Here is a 13791-nt window from a genome sequence, read left to right on the forward strand (position 1 = left end):
ATTTTGAGAGTAACTCATTTCCATCAGATTGATGTGGTTATAATTGTGTCCTCTTGTTGGTTTAATTTTATATTGTGAGGTAGAATTTGACATTCTGACCCCAGTTTTCTGACTCATATCTTATGGGATTTTTCTAGAGATTTATTTTAATGTGGTATCTGAAAAACAGACTTTCTTTAGCTACAGGTTAATAGTTCACACACATTTTAAAGAATATTTTAATGTTACAGAAAATACATTTGTATCATGTTTACTGTATGTAAAATTAAATGATGGTGTATCAGATGTATTCATAATTAATATATTTTGAATTGAGGTTCAGTATATTAGTGCACTTCCAGATTATCACCCTAGATGTAACTCCAATTTATATACAACAAATAAAAGAACAAACTAATCAATTAAAGGTTAATAATGTCATATTATGTGAAATGTTATGTCTCGATAAACATTCTTTTTTTATGGTAAAAAAAAGTGCAGTAGACATTAAATATATAATAAAAGAATGTGGGATTTGAATAATCTATAGCTTTCAATGTTCAAAAAAAGCATACACAGTATTTAAAAGGGATCTACATTGAACCAAGGAAGTTTCTAACAAACTGCACTACTTGGGAGAATTGCATGACATCATCAATGATAACTGATGACATCACACAAAATTATTATTATTATTACTATTATACTTTATTTATAAAGCGCCAACATATTCCGCAGCACTGTCCATGGGTACAATTCATCTAGATGTTATACATTTTACAAACACATACAGGAGGAATTAAGGATCATATTCCCGTGGGAACTTACAATCTAGAAGGGTAGGAGGTTGAGAAGCAGGAGGTGAGGACTGCAAGATTGAGAAAGATGTTAATGCAGAGTTGCATGAAGGGAATGTTAGGTAAGTGAAATTAATTTATTATTGAGTTGGGTGGTAGGCAAAATTATGACATCATCACCAACATAACTAGTGACATCAGCTATGATATATAGTATAATGTGCACCATCAAAGCTTACTCTCCCTTACATACGCCCCTGGTCACCTTTTCATTCACCCTCTCCCTCCCATGGAACCATCTCCTCATCCTTCCACCTCACACAAAATCTCCTCCTTACACTCTCTCCTCCATTTCCCCCCACAAAAAAAGCATGTTTCTTTATCTCTCATTCCACTCATTTATCTTCTTGGTAAAGACACACTCACATCGTGCTCACCCTCTAAGTCAGGCACGTCCAAAGTCCGGCCCGCGGGCCAATTGTGGCACGAGTACCGGACTGATATGGCCCCACAGATAATTTATACAAATATAGATGATACGGCCCCCCAGTGAGTCCCCGAGCGCCGCTCAGTGAAGTTCCGAGCACCGCTCAGTGAGTCCCCGAGCGCCACTCAGGACTCCTGGGATCTCTGGTTTGACGTCATCAGCCGGCACAGGAAGAAGGGGAAAGCCCATATCTCGCAAGATCTCGGACGCATAGGAATCTGGCCAATTTTAATAATAGCACCAAAACGTCTCACAGGAATAAGCAAGGAGAGATTATTTCAAGGTATAAAAAGTTCAATTTATGTCATCCAATGTAAAAAAATAAAAGGCACAGCATAACTGTTATTATATACACCCCTGGCATAACAGATGATACAGCTTTTTCTTGGGAGAAACGTTATGAACATTCACATACCCTGTGTTTAACCGCATTAGTGGGACTCTGAGGAGAGTAGTATTCACAGGGTTGCATACATAATATCTATTACATACACATAGTTATAAATAATACTGGACTGTATCCAATTTTAATAATGGCAACTATAAATAAGAAAAGAAAAGTTGACAGTGAGGGACACCGCTTCCAGGACAGGTGGAAAGTGGAATATTTTTTCACTGAAATACAGAAAATGTAAAAGTATGCAGTTTTCAATAAACTTTGCATAAAATAGTTAACTTGCATTTATTTTAAAATGGTTCAAAGAATGTCAGGCAAAATGGTCGGCCCTCGCACATGTTCACTTCATCAAATCTGGCACTCTTCCAAAAAAGTTTGGATACCCCTGCTCTAAGTCTAACTAACCCTCGGACATCAGCTTCTGTTCATCACTTTACCCCTCGTTCCTCAAACACAGCTGCCTCATCAACCTATAATGTATTATTAATTTGTAAATATAATTTACTTAAATAATAGTAAACTTGCAGTGCTCTTGTGGCTGACATGGAACTTAATTGTGAAATACCTGCCAGAGATATGCTACAGACTTGCAGTACTCTTGCTGTTGACTCGACAGAGATTTATAACAGACTTGCAGAGCTTTTGCTATCAACTTGTCAGACATTTGCAGTAGACTTGCAGGGCTCTTGCAGTTCATTTACCATTTATTGGCAACAGACTCGCAGACCTCTTGTTGTCGACCTGTCACAAAATTACAGATTCCCTGTCCTCTTGCTAGAGTCTTGCCTGGCAAAATTGCTTCAAGTTGAAAACCAGAACTTTTGCTGCAATTATGCTGCAAGTGAACAGACTTGCCAATAAAAACTTGCAGCAAGTTAGCAAGACTTACAGTGACAATTTGCTATAGGTTTGTGGCAATTTATCCTTGCTATCTGGGTATCTTCCTACCTCCCTGATAACATATTAATTTATATTAATGCCAGGTGCTCCCCTGTTAACCTCATTCTCTCCTGTGAGATTATATATCCCAGACATGGGAGTAGGAACTGGGGGGGGGGGGGGGAGTTCCCCCCAGATAATAATGTGGGGGGTGGGTACAAAAATGGATACATTCACCCCCACATATTGCAGTTAGGGATTGGGAGAAATTAAACAAATACTAGACTGAGATCAGTGTAGTGCAAACCACTCCTTCCCCAAAATCTTTTGTTGCACCCTCATTGTAAACTGCAGTTAAGAAGTATAATTTTGGCATTATTATTATTATTACCTATGCTGCTTGCAGGAGCTGCATTTTAGTGGGACTCCTACTGGAACTGCCTGAAATTATTTGTAAACCGTTTTGGCACCATCAACAGTATCATCTTCACTCTAGCTGTTATCAACAGAGCTGTAAAGGATCATTGTGGGATATATATATATATATATATATATATATATATATATATATATATAATATATATAGATAGATAGATATCTTTGCAAAGGATAGTTTTGTATTATTTTTTTATCCTGTTCATTGCAAACTTTTATAATCGGATAGAGCATGGCACACCTGACACATCTGAATCATGAAATGTTGGTTTAAAGTCGCTTTAAGGAAATAGTCTAGACAAAATTAAACTTTCATGATTCAGATAGAGCAATTTTAAGCAACTTTCTAATTTACTCTTATTATAAATGTTTCTTCGTTCTCTAGGTATCTTTATTTGAAAAAGCAGGAATGTAAGCATAGGAGCAGGCCCATTTTTGGTTCAGATCCTGGGCAGCGATGTCTGATTTGTGTCTAAATGTAACCACCAATCAGCAAGCGCTACCCAGGTCTGAACCAAAAATAGGCCAGCTCTTAATCTTACATTCAAATAAAGATACTGAGAGAAGAAAAATGTATCAAAGGAGTAAATTAGAAAGTTGCTTAAAATTGAATCATTAAAGATTAATTTTGACTAGACTATTCCTTTAAGGATTTCTCAGTGTTGAGATTTTTATGAATATTAATAAATGATTATAGTAAATATGTTAAATAATATTTAATCTCAAATAATAACTAAGGTCTGACAGGTGTAAATATTATAGACACAACAAATATATGTATGCAGTAATCATAATAATTAACTGATTTGTTAAAATATTTAAATATAGAACAAGCTATATAAATATTTAAATTAATTAATATTCAAATAAATCTTCTGTTACCCTTTGGATATGGACACTATAATATTGGAAAACAAAATCTTGACCCAAAATGAATTGAACTTTGAAATGTCGAATATCACAGATTTACTAGAACAATTCAGAATAAGCCAGTAGCATTAACCAAATACACAATAAGGCTTATTTAGCAACAATTGGTTAGTGAAAGAGTCACAAATTACAATTAAAATCTAAACTATGATTCAACAGGTTAACAGTACTCCCAGGAAGTACAATGTAATTGTCTGTCTGACTGAATAGCCTATATAAGTTCAGTTCAACAATCAGACAGCTTTATACAAAGTTAACAACCCAACACATTAAACAATTAATAGAAAGAGAATTACATTCAAATATGATCCTTAAAGATGCCTTAATGTATATTAAAAATAATTCCACAGTAATTACTAAATAACCCTTTTATAATAAATACACATTCCTTATTCAGTAGTTTTAAATTAACCTAACCCCTTAAGGACCGGGCATTTCAGACAAAAAAATCCCCAAAAGACCAGAGCATTTTAAGCATTTTTGCCATCACTACATTTGATTTAAACAGAAATAGAGCCTTTTTTATATTTACCTATCAAAACTATACATATTTTTTTTAGTAGACAACCCAAAGTATTGATCTAGACCCATTTTGGTATATTTAATGCCACCATTTCACCGCCAAATGCGATCAAATAATTAAAAAAAAACGTTAATTAACTTTTCACAATTTTAGGTTTATCACTGAAATTATTTACAAACAGCTTGTGCAATAATGGCACAAATGGTTGTAAATGCTTCTCTGGGATCCCCTTTGTTCAGAAATAGCAGACATATATGGCTTTGTCATTGCTTTTTGGTAATTAGAAGGCCGCTAAATGCTGCTGCACACCACATTTGTATTATGCCCAGAAGTGAAGGGGTTAATTAGGTAGCTTGTACGGTTAATTTTAGTTTTAGTGTATAGATTACACTCCCACCTGACACATCCCACCCCTTGTTCCCTCCCTAATCCCTCTCAAACTGCTCTCTTCCCTCCCCCACCCCACAATGGTCACCCCCATCTTAAGTAATGGCAGAAATTCTGCCAGTACTAAAATAAAAGGCTTTTTTAAATATTTCTTTATATTTTCTGCAGTGTAGGATCCCCCCTTACCCCCCAACCTCCCTGATCCCCCCCAAACAGTTCTCTAACCCTCCCCCCTCTACCTATTTGCTGCCATCTTAGGTACTGGCAGCTGTCTGCCAGTACCCAGTTTGCTGCCCCTTTTTTTTTTTTTTTTATTAAAAATACCCATTTTTTTCTGTAGTGTAGCTGCCCCCAATACCCTCCCCCCCCCAGATAATTTTCGCACCCTTTTATCCCATCCCTCAGTGTGATAACCAGATTCCCCCACTCCCTGCCGCTCTGTTTTTTTTCTGTAGCCTTAGCAGTACCGCCCTCCTCCCACCACCCTCCAGGGATGGGCCGCCCACCCGCCTCCCTCCTTACCCTCCCACCCACCAACGATCAGAACCACTGCTGCATTGGTACCTCTACCCCTCTATTTCTGCACTGCCCCACTCGTGGGGTGTGCAGAAATAGTGCAATCTCGCTACTTTTAGCAAGATCGCGGCAGAGAGAGAGGACCAGGACAGCAGTGTTATACAGGGTACGATGCTGGTCCTTAAGGGCTTAACGAACACACTTTTAATCACAATAATAATATAGAAGTTTTAACTATAGTGACCATTACAATATTAAATTGCTATTATACATTATTGGGTACCAAGTTTATATTCAGTAAGAAAACAGGTCTCTGAGTCTTTTGGGCCTTTGTGAGTATATCCCGCAAGCAAAAGGTTACTTTAGTTAGCCAGGTAGGCAGGTAGCTGGAATCTGAGATTTGTTTTTAGCATCAAAATTTTCACTATCAGAACAGGGGTTTTCAGCCACATTTTGCAGGATTTAGCCAGACAATCAGACTCCAAAGATGAGACAAAGATTCTTGTCTCTCAACTCTGTGACAGCTATATTCTCTCTGGCATTCCTCAACCTCTTTTGCTAATCATCCACTGAAAACATTTAGGATGTGAGCGACAGCTCTCATTGGTCAAGCCTTGCCCCCTGTTGATATTTAGAGTTGAGAGTTGCAGGACAGGGAATTTAAGTATAGTAAATTTTTATATATGATGCCTTTAAAGTGTTCTAATATTTGATTATTGTATACGCTTTAAAATATATATGTGGGTCTTTATATATACTTTTCAAATAATGTTTCTTGCTATATTCTGGTGAGTTTATTCAATACAGTGAAATACATTTTTTTTAAATTAATTTAATTAGCAGTAGACATGTTTTATTAAAGCTGTTAATCATAATGCTACATTGGTAAAATCTGGTCTCCTTCCTGTCAAAGAGAATTTATATCTATATATATATATATATACATACATACATACATACACACACATACACCCATATACATACACATTAAAAGACATTGGTAATTTCCAGTATTAGGCCATGGGTTATGCAGGTGGGTTTTGGTGAGGTAAATGGCTAGATTGCCTTTATGGTTCTTAATTATTATTTCTTATTTTTATGATGTGTGTAATGTATTTCTCATATCTGGTGAGTTTTAAAGCAACATATGTTATACATTAAATGACCCAGAATTCCTGGTACATCATGTCAGTATATGGCCGGGTTATAACACAATATATTTAATAATTTTTCTTTAAAATAAACCCTTAATCAATATGCATATACTAGAAACCATAAAATTCATATAAATTCCTGAATTCTTTTTATTAGTTGATATTTATAGACACACTGAAATATATTTGTAAGAACCAGAATATGAGTCAAATTATATAGTGTTTAAACTGTTGCAATACTCTTTACAAGGCAAACCAAATTGTAACTTTTTAACTAGCCTTATTCACAATAGAACTTCATTTAATTAACACAATGAGATTCCAAGATATTTAGCTGCTAACATTCAAGCAATACAATTAGCTATTTAGCCACAATTTATCCTATATAATTCCAATTTAAAACATCAGAAATAGTATCTATTATTTGTGCCAATAACCAAACTCTATGCCAATTTATCCAAACTGAATTAAATTCTTAGTTATCTACAGTTAAGACAATTCTAGAACATATATATATGTAAATTTTCCAGGATAAATTGCTTAGCACTAATGATTAGTTTAAAATACACAGACTATGAAATACTAGTTTTAAAATACACATATGCTCTTTAAATTTATTTACTACAGCAACAAGGAATGCTTATCTTAAATGTTTACCTATATTTTATCAACCTTTAAATACTTTACCAAAATGAACACCAAATCGATAAGTCAGTTTCCAAAAACTTCTTGTTTCATCTCAGAAGACAAAATAAGTATATTTTGCAATTAATGAGAAAAGTTAGCCCAGCTTTGCTATAGTAAACTGTATTTCAAACGCAGCCAATGTCCAGTTACAAGTTAGCTCAGCAGCATGTCCTTTTCCTATTTTTCATTGACTTATATATGTTTTAATCATTAATGAAACAAATGGGTGGCCCTGGGGATCTGCTTTGTGATTGGATAATTTTGGCAATGTATGTTGCTAGGGAGATGCATCTTTGTTAACAACCAATTGTCTTTTGGCTGTAATTCTTGCATCGCAACACCGGATTTTGGCCATCGGGGGGCAGCATGACAAACAAACAGCAATACATTTAATCATTTCTAACATTTATCCCACACTGCCAATCCCAATATCTTCCCATATAATGATCATTTAAACAATACTTTAACATTTCATTAATCATTTACAATATTAATTATAGATGGGGTAGTATCATATAATTTTTCTGATTATTTTAATATAAAACATCAGTATTCTTTTTAATATCATATTACATCAAAGTAATTTATACTGCTAACTATTTCAAAATCCATTTAAAATGTCACCAGGTCATTTCTCCACATTTATATACAAACACAGCATATTTCATATTCAGTACTGCACTGCATCCCAACATGAATATAATATATTTCATATTTCTAATAAATCCTAAATGCATGAATCTTGTCTATGCAGATCTGAAATAAAAATAATAATGTTATTAATCATTGCTTTTTAGGTCCACAAATCTCCATATTCATATGCTTAAAAAAAACACAGAGGCTAAGACATTTTATGCTTTTTGTCTGAAATATGTTTTACTGAAATCTAAGTACAGTTATTTTAAACAGTGAAATTTTAAATTATAATGCAAGCCATGTACTTTTGCTGTGTGTTATCCCCCCCAGACGTATGTCTGAATTACGTATATTCAAGTGTCAGCAGTTATGAGTCTTTGCATCTCATTTGGCTTCAAACGATTTAGTGAGCCATTGCATTGTTATCACATTTGTCTGTTAGCATGTGTTTCTCTTCAGATTAGAAAGATTTGGTGAAGGATTTCAAAAGACTCTTGAGCTATCCTCCCCCAAAGTACAGAACATTGACTCTACCAACCAAAGGGTTCCTGTAACTTAGGTACTATGTTTATCTTTGTTTGAAAAGATAATTGAGTTGCAAAAGAAATCCAGCTATTTCTCTGACATTGTGGTCATATATATCCCTGCATGGGGTTATCTATCTTATAATCTGGTTCTCCTATGTCCTGTTCATCAGGAAGGGGAATCATCACGTTTGATCCAAGATTTATAATATACAAAATAGACATGGCCATTCCTTTTGAAGCAATTTAAATGCTATCTTAATTAGGAGAAGCGTATCTTATGTCTGATCTAAAACCTGGAATATATAGCTATATAGATTGACCATCTCTTATTGAAGTTTTTGCCTTTGAAATGGTTTAATGGTCCTATTCTAATTTAAGCTATAAAACTCTGCTCTTTCTCAAAATCACTTTTACAACATTCCTTTTTAAGTGACTTTGTGACCCATCCTGTGTAATCACAGCAGTGGGGGAGGATTGAATATGGGTTTCAAGTCAATTTTAATGTCTTATGAATGAATGAATGAATCATTTGGTGCTGATAGACCAAATATATATACAGGGAGTGCAGAATTATTAGGCAAGTTGTATTTTTGAGGATTAATTTTATTATTGAACAACAACCATGTTCTCAATGAACCCAAAAAACTCATTAATATCAAAGCTGAATAGTTTTGGAAGTAGTTTTTAGTTTGTTTTTAGTTATAGCTATTTTAGGGGGTTATCTGTGTGTGCAGGTGACTATTACTGTGCATAATTATTAGGCAACTTAACAAAAAACAAATATATACCCATTTCAATTATTTATTTTTACCAGTGAAACCAATATAACATCTCAACATTCACAAATATACATTTCTGACATTCAAAAACAAAACAAAAACAAATCAGTGACCAATATAGCCACCTTTCTTTGCAAGGACACTCAAAAGCCTGCCATCCATGGATTCTGTCAGTGTTTTGATCTGTTCACCATCAACATTGCGTGCAGCAGCAACCACAGCCTCCCAGACACTGTTCAGAGAGGTGTGCTGTTTTCCCTCCTTGTAAATCTCACATTTGATGATGGACCACAGGTTCTCAATGTGGTTCAGATCAGGTGAACAAGGAGGCCATGTCATTAGATTTTCTTCTTTTATACCCTTTCTTGCCAGCCACGCTGTGGAGTACTTGGACGCGTGTGATGGAGCATTGTCCTGAATGAAAATCATGTTTTTCTTGAATGATGCAGACTTCTTCCTGTACCACTGCTTGAAGAAGGTGTCTTCCAGAAACTGGCAGTAGGACTGGGAGTTGAGCTTGACTCCATCCTCAACCCGAAAAGGCCCCACAAGCTCATCTTTGATGATACCAGCCCAAACCAGTACTCCACCTCCACCTTGCTGGCGTCTGAGTCGGACTGGAGCTCTCTGCCCTTTACCAATCCAGCCACGGGCCCATCCATCTGGCCCATCAAGACTCACTCTCATTTCATCAGTAAATAAAACCTTAGAAAAATCAGTCTTGAGATATTTCTTGGCCCAGTCTTGACGTTTCAGCTTGTGTGTCTTGTTCAGTGATGGTCGTCTTTCAGCCTTTCTTACCTTGGCCATGTCTCTGAGTATTGCACACCTTGTGCTTTTGGGCACTCCAGTGATGTTGCAGCTCTGAAATATGGCCAAACTGGTGGCAAGTGGCATCTTGGCAGCTGCACGCTTGACTTTTCTCAGTTCATGGGCAGTTATTTTGCGCCTTGGTTTTTCCACACACTTCTTGCGACCCTGTTGACTATTTTGAATGAAACGCTTGATTGTTCGATGATCACGCTTCAGAAGCTTTGCAATTTTAAGAGTGCTGCATCCCTCTGCAAGATATCTCACTATTTTTTACTTTTCTGAGCCTGTCAAGTCCTTCTTTTGACCCATTTTGCCAAAGGAAAGGAAGTTGCCTAATAATTATGCACACCTGATATAGGGTGTTGATGTCATTAGACCACACCCCTTCTCATTACAGAGATGCACATCACCTAATATGCTTAATTGGTAGTAGGCTTTCGAGCCTATACAGCTTGGAGTAAGACAACATGCATAAAGAGGATGATGTGGTCAAAATACTCATTTGCCTAATAATTCTGCACTCCCTGTATATATATATATATATATATATATATATATATATATATATATATATATATATATATATATATATATATATATATTAGTCTTCACATATACCTTGACAATCAGGTACATGTAATAAAAATCAAAGAGAAATGTGACAATAGTACACTGTGCACAATTCTACAAATACAATACAAACCTATTTGTTCTCTTGCTATCTTTTTTAAAAAGCAGGAATGTAAAGCTTAGGATCCGGCCCATTTTAGGTTCAGCACCATGGATAGCTATTGCTTATTGGTGGCTACATTTAACCATCAATAAGCAAGTGTAACCCAGTTGCTAAACCAAAAATAGGCTGGCTCCTAAGCTTTATAGTCTTTTTAAATAAAGATAGCAAGAGAACAAAGAAAAATTAATAATAGGAGTAAATTAGAAAGTTGCTTAAAATTGTATGCTCTATAAAGAAAAGATGTGGGTTTAGTATCCCTTTAACAAACAAGTTTACTTTATTTGTAGAATTGTGAACAGTGTACTAGTGTCAATTTTTTCTTTGCATATATATATATATATATATAATTGATAAGCACACATTGGTGTTATAGCAAGTATTTCACTACATGTAATAAACTTATTCTGAACATAATTTGTCAACAATCTTATATTCAGCATATTGGCTCAGCAATCATAAATACAAGTTATTTCAGAGTTGGTATTTTCTGAGAGTTTAGAGTGGTGATAACCCATTTTCTTATTTAAGAGACTATTTTATAAGTTAGTAAATAATACAGTACTGACGCACATTAAATATGTGAATATTACATACATAAATTATTTCATGTAACATGGTCACATTTGAAATCACTTTCCATAAGCAGTGTCTTAAAGTGACATGAAAAACAGTATGAACTACCATAAGTTTCTAAATATATAATGAAGTCCAAGCTTACCTGAAAAACAGTTTCTGTTTTAATCCCCATTAACCCCTTTAATTCAGGCATAGTTTTGTTTGCAGCAAGCTACCCCAGGGCATCTCCATATATTACATGGTTTCCAGGCCATACTGTAGCTTGTGCAGAATGCACTCGTACATGTTTATGGTAGGGACAGAGTCACATGGCACTTGACTAAAGCAGTGAGCAGTATAATGCTTAAGCTTTCACAAAACATGTGACATATTATCCCCATGGAAAAAAGCAACCTCTTGGCAACAAACAATAGCAGTATCTGCTGTCCCTCCTCAACCCCCTTATTTGCATAAGTAATTATCCTCACGTGCATACTTTGTTGCATGATACCACATGGTTTGGAGTAGGACACTGATAAGGGGGGTGGTGCAGGTTACAATAAAGTGTAAGATATTTTGCAGATATTTGGAAATTTTATTAAAATACTTATAACTGTTTTACCTCAGTTAACCCTTTTTATAATATGCACATAACTCAAAATGTTTTATGCTACTTTAAGGGTTCAACTAAGACTTAATTTTAAGAAAGCAAATGATTTAAATTGAATGACAACTTTCAAGAATGAGTGCCCATTTTTTTTAAAAAAAATATTAAAAACAGGGGCACTTTCATTCATGATAGTTTATATTTGACCGGTTTTGTTAAAATACATACCTTTTCTTCTTGAAGCCGGAGAAGCGTTTCACCCTCCTGCCGCTCGTCACTTCATACGTCAGCAATGATGAATACGGCATCCTCCAATCACGGCTTCCTGATTCCCCTGAGGGAAGCCGTAATTGGAGGATGTCGGATTCGTCATTGCTGACGTATGAAGTGACGAGCGGCAGGAGGGAGAAACGCTTCTCCGGCTTAAAGAAGAAAAAGGTAAGTATTTTACAAAACCGGTGAAATGTAAACTTTCATGAATGTAAGGGCCCCTGTTTTTAATAGTATTTTTTTAAAAACCGGGCACTCATTCTTGAAAGTTGACATTCACTTTAAGTAAACAGTTAAATAACATAAATTGGGACAAAAATATTATTTAATAAAAACACAGAGGATAAATGGTTAACATTTAAATCTTTGTTAAATAAATATACATATCAATATATACCAAGCCAATGTGACTAAATAAAAATGTGTTAGGAGAAATTAGGAAAAAACTCAGGGCATTTAGATTATTCAAAGAAAATAGTACAGACTCAGCATACCAGATATATAAAGAATGTAACAAAGCATGCAAAAATGCAATCAAATTAGCAAAAACTGAAAATGAAAGAATAATTGCAAAGGATTCTAAGTCAATCCCTAAAAGTTTTTTTTTAAAGTAAATAAATGGCAAAAAAAATCTAAGAAGGACAGTATAGGTACATTAAAATGTGTGGAGGGTAGCATGATTCAAGGCCCACAAGAGAGGAACCAATGGGAGATATTTTGAAACAAACTAGAACATATAAGCCCATACCATTAACTGGGTTATCTCTAGAGAATATCAGGAAAAAATGGATAATATTAAGGTAAATAAAACTCCAGACCCAGATAGAATACACCAAAGGGTTTTACAGGATTATAGCTCTGAAATAGACAAACCTCTACTGTTAATTTTCAAAACTCATGACAATGTTTAGAAATATTAGGCAACATATAGCTAGCCCGTTGTACTGTGAACCCTCTAAATGGCACAAGGCCACGCTTGGACATCATAGTTTTGCCAAAAATGTGAAGCTACAGAGGGCTATCATGGACACTAGGAGACTACGCTCTCAAAGAGAAACCTCTATTTTCTTAATTTATACATACTGTAACAGGAATACATTTAATCACAGTCCTCTAGGGCACAAATACAGCACAGGACAGTACATTGTAGTTTAAAGGGCTTTTATTTTTCACAGCAACAACAAACAGGCAGTTCAGTTTAAAAAACAGGGTAATCCTTCCTCTGCAGGAATGTAAAGTAACAGTACTTACAATCATGTCCCAGCACTTCACAGTGCTTTTGCAAGAATAATGTCCTTTTTACTAGTTCACAGAAACAAAGGTCTTTTAACACACACACCAGCTCCTCTAGCTGGTAACTCTCTCTCTCATAGGTATCAGTCAGGCTCCTATTTAAACTCTCACAGCTTCTAATTAGCCACACCTGTGATTAGCTGCTTAATCAAAAGCCTGGATTGGACAGCTTCACAGCTGTGTGGGATAATGGCCCACCCTTCTCCCAATTATCCCAACCCCAGGGATCTAGAACACAGTTTACCAACTGCACAATCAAATACACACACTCTCTCCGTGGGGTTTTTAACTGAAAGGAGAAATACCATGTATAATACTTGGTCTTACATATCTTCCATTTATAACAAGGGCTTACTTTCTGTCACATATCCTCCCCCCCATACCCAGTGGGTTGAGGGACCATGGAC

Source organism: Bombina bombina, chromosome 5 (assembly GCF_027579735.1).
Source record: "Bombina bombina isolate aBomBom1 chromosome 5, aBomBom1.pri, whole genome shotgun sequence".
Lineage (NCBI taxonomy): Eukaryota > Metazoa > Chordata > Amphibia > Anura > Bombinatoridae > Bombina > Bombina bombina.